Source organism: Lactuca sativa, chromosome 8 (genome assembly GCF_002870075.4).
Source record: "Lactuca sativa cultivar Salinas chromosome 8, Lsat_Salinas_v11, whole genome shotgun sequence".
NCBI lineage: Eukaryota > Viridiplantae > Streptophyta > Magnoliopsida > Asterales > Asteraceae > Lactuca > Lactuca sativa.
The window spans coordinates 182,013,795-182,018,753 of NC_056630.2; positions in this window are offsets into that span (position 1 = coordinate 182,013,795).

Below are 4,959 nucleotides of genomic sequence, written 5' to 3' on the forward strand. Positions count from 1 at the left end.
CTTCCTCCATTTAACTGTATTTGAGGTCTTGTGTTTTGTATTTTGTTAATCTGTGTATTAGACATAAATTGTTCTTCTAATTTTTCTATATCTGATTCATCACAATCACTATAGTTTTCATTTACTACTTGTAATTTCCCTATTTCCATATTTTTAAATTTTTCAGTAAGTATATCTAAAAAGTCTTCACTATTCTTTTTCCCTAGACTATATTCTCCAGGTTTAAACTGAATTGTTGGTTTAATTATTGGTACATAAGTGGTAGGACTTTTGTATTCTACATTTTCTGGAGCAGTATGGTCATCTAGTTTTTGTTCTATTCTTTCTAAGTGCTTCCCTAGAGTTTGAATACTTAGATTAGTATGATTATTTTGCTTAAATATTTTATTTATATCATTTGAACAAATTTCTCTTTTTTCATCTAAGGTTTTAGCAAAGGGGGATGCCTCAAAACCTTTTAATTTGATTGGTTGTGGGGGTGGATGCATAGATCTTATTTTTTTACCTTCTATGGTTTCCTAAGTTTCTATATAATCTATTATTGGATTTATACTATGTTTTGTTTTGTGTTTTATATACCATATAGCAAATGGTATGATCTGTTTTTCTTCTTCAATATATTCATAAAATTCATCTTTTATTTTTAGTATTTCTTCTTTATTAAACTTGTTAAAAAAACAAGTTCTAAAGTTAATATATTTTTCTTGCATGAATTCTTTTTGTATCTCTATTTTATTGTACGACATAATTCATATCAGTGGTTGTCGGGGATCCTCCCTCCGATTTTTCTTCATATATACTATGTGGAATACTTTGATTAGAGTCTTTTAGGCCTCTGAATTGTATATTATCATCTATAATGTTTTCTTCCTTATTTCTTTTGTAAGGTATATTATTACATGATGAAGACCTTTGTAAAAATGAAACCGGTTTTTTGTCATATTCAGTGACTTTAAACTGAGTTTTTCTACCACTATTTGCAAAGACAATTTCTACATCTCCTTCTAGAGTTTGTCATATTCAGTGACTTTAAACTGAGTTTTTTTTTTATGTGTGTGTATATATATATATATATATATATATATATATATATATATATATATATATATATATATATATATATGATTTAATTCAATGAAGACAAATGATTTAAATAACTAATACTTTATTAACACAACATAAACATAGTACATAAACGATTACAAAATTCAAAGAAAAGAAAACTTACAATTTGGATCAATGAGTATGAGATCCTTACACACTTCTACGATATTAAAAACTTCTACAACTTCAGACACTTCAAACACACAGACAATAGAAAGGGAATTTAAAGAGAGATATGAAAATTTTCGGATGCCTTCTTCAAATGAGCAAGGCTCTATTTATAGGCAGTCTTCGGACTTGAAACCCGGACTTCAGCATCAATTTTGTCTTGGAAATGGTTTTGTCTTTTTTAATAGAAAAATCGTTTGGTTTTATTATCTCAGTCAGATTCTCTGAAAAATGACTGCAGAGATTCCACTTAATTTGCAGAGATTCCATCTTCTTTGGCTGGATCCGATTGTTTTATTGGTTTTGTCTTTTTTCGTTCTTCTTGTTAGATGCACCTTCTTTGGAGTGAATACTTGCAGCTTCATTCATTAGTTGATCATCTTGTTCTTCTAAACTAATACCATCCATATCTTCATTATCGAAATATCCTTGTGAGGACATGTTGTCATCATCTTCCAACGAGAAATTTGTTAACATTTTTTCAAGTCCGAAGACTGCATATAAATAGAGCCTTGCTCATTTGAAGAAGGCATCCGAAAATTTTCATATCTCTCTTTAAATTCCCTTTGTATTGTCTGTGTGTTTGAAGTGTCTGAAGTTGTAGATGTTTCCAATATCGTAGAAGTGTTTAAGGATCTCATACTCATGGATCCAAATTGTAAGTTTTCTTTTCTTTGAATTTTGTAATCGTTTATGTACTATGTTTATGTTGTGTTAATAAAGTATTAGTTATTTAAATCATCTTTCTACATCGAATTAAATCATATATATATATATATATATATATATATATATATATATATATATATATATATATACACATTAAAAAAAATCATCTGTCTACATTGAATTAAATCTATTTTGGGAAATTCGATCCTAATGCATTTTGGTATCAGAGCCATGTGTGTAGTAGGCTAGAATAGTAACCCCAAGTGTCTCTGAAAGTCTATGGTATTGGGATTCTGTTGATGGAAGGTGTTTTAATGACATGCATCTCGTAGATGATTATCATTTGTTATGGTTAAGCTCTAGTCGTGGTTGGTTTATGGCTTTTTTAGGCAAAAATGCCGTTTGTTGCCTGAAAATTCCCATTAATCGAGCATGTTTGTTATACCAAACAATGATAATCACCTACTCGAGAAAACATCTTTATACCATCTAAAATGGGTTACTGTGGGGCATTTTAGGTTCATTATTAATCCTTTATTTCTTTCTTGATGATTTTGTGGTATTCCTATAAAATATTTTACTATTGCATTTATTAGACAATAAACAGCATCATCTTCTTGTACCTGGATTGAATGTGTGCCTTCTTGTTTTATAACTATTTTTTGGCGTACAATATTTCATTTTGTTGAGAGGTGGTAAGGATATTATCCCACCATCCTTTTAGACTTCCTATAAAACCTGATGCTATCATTTTTGCACAAGTTTCATCTTTATTACCTATTAATTTTGAAGCAGTAGCATATAATAGCATTTTATTCATATAATTTAAGACTTGGTATTCTGTCATTCCGTCTATATTCCATTCATATATTTCTTTGGGATTATAGCTTACTTGAGCTGTCAAAGCTTCTTCTTCATAAGTTAAGTCTAATGGGCTAGGCCTTGGATAATAGTATCTTCCTCCATTTAACTGTATTTGAGGTCTTGTGTTTTGTATTTTGTTAATCTGTGTATTAGACATAAATTGTTCTTCTAATTTTTCTATATCTGATTCATCACAATCACTATAGTTTTCATTTACTACTTGTAATTTCCCTATTTCCATATTTTTAAATTTTTCAGTAAGTATATCTAAAAAGTCTTCACTATTCTTTTTCCCTAGACTATATTCTCCAGGTTTAAACTGAATTGTTGGTTTAATTATTGGTACATAAGTGGTAGGACTTTTGTATTCTACATTTTCTGGAGTACTTGGTCATCTAGTTTTTGTTCTATTCTTTCTAAGTGCTTCCCTAGAGTTTGAATACTTAGATTAGTATGATTATTGTAAGTCCCTAATCTGCCCGTGTATCAGTCAGATCCATTTGACTTATATATATATATATATATATATATATATATGATTTAATTCAATGTAGACAGATGATTTAAATAACTAATACTTTATTAACACAACATAAACATAGTACATAAACGATTACAAAATTCAAAGAAAAGAAAACTTACAATTTGGATCCATGAGTATGAGATCGTTACACACTTCTACGATATTGAAAACTTCTACAACTTCAGACACTTCAAACACACAGACAATACAAAGCGAATTTAAAGAGAGATATGAAAATTTTCAGATGCCTTCTTCAAATGAGCAAGGCTCTATTTATAGGCAGTCTTCGGACTTGAAACCCGGACTTCAGCATCAATTTTTTCTTGGAAAATGGTTTTGTTTTCTTTTAATAGAAAAATCGTTTGGTTTTATTATCTCAGTCAGATTCTCTGAAAAATGACTGCAGAGATTCCACTTAATTTGCAGAGATTCCATCTTCTTTAGCTGGATCCGATTGTTTTATTGGTTTTGTCTTTTTTCGTTCTTCTTGTTAGATGCACCTTCTTTGGAGTGAATACTTGCATCTTCATTCATTAGTTGATCATCTTGTTCTTCTAAACTAATACCATCCATATCTTCATTATCGAAATATCCTTGAGAGGACATGTTGTCATCATCTTCCAACGAGAAATCTGTTAACATTTTTCTCGTTTTTGGATTAGTTTATTTAGTTCATCATGGGAAATAATTGGATTTTCTCTTAATATTTTTTTCCATATAATGGACCGTAGCAACTCTTCTTCATTATTAGCCTGGGTATCCACCTCAAGAGACTTTAATTTTTGATTATTGTCATACTCTGCTAGAGCATCCATAACTTCACCAATGATATCTTTAGGGTCGAATTTTTGCCACCATTTAACCCAATAAGTTCTTCTCAAGGTGGGTATATTAGCATAGTTTTGTCCAACATGTAATCTCCAGGCCTATATCCATGGTACCTTATATTTTGATACAAATAAAAGCAAGGCTTTATTTAACACTAAGGACATATCTTTTTCCTTTATTTGGGGATGAATATTACAAAATATTTCAAATGCCCTTTTTAGTTCTTTTGGGAAAATTTCTTGTAGAGGACACAGTCTCTCCCATGTTGATAAGAACCAATTTGGAAAATCTGTATTAATATCAAAGTCTTTAACAAACGTAAAGAACCAACTATGGCTTCTAGTTAAATTTTGATAATAAAAAGCATATTTCCATGCTTTAATGTAATCCCAATATGTAATACTACATTGATTTTGGCTATTTTCGCTTGTTACAATCCTTAATTGATTTGGACTTGTACCCCATTCATTTATGGGCATGATTTTTACTATTTTTGCCTTGCTGAAGGCAATTGTTTCCTGGCCCCTGTCAACAATTTTTATTTTATGATCAAAGATCACGGATCCTGTTATTTTCAAAAATTTGTTCATAACAATCTCTAGTTTTCCTTCCTTCCAAAGGGAAGTAACAATAGGGCTCAAAATATTTGTGACACAATTTGTAAGGCTCATCGCGACACCTTAAGTCAGTTTCTTCTAATTCAATGATATCGTCCACTATGTTAAATTTTTGATTCATAAATTCATTTTGTTCTTCAGATAAGAGAACGTCCCTTACCGTTTTTAAAGAACCCTCTGAGTTCT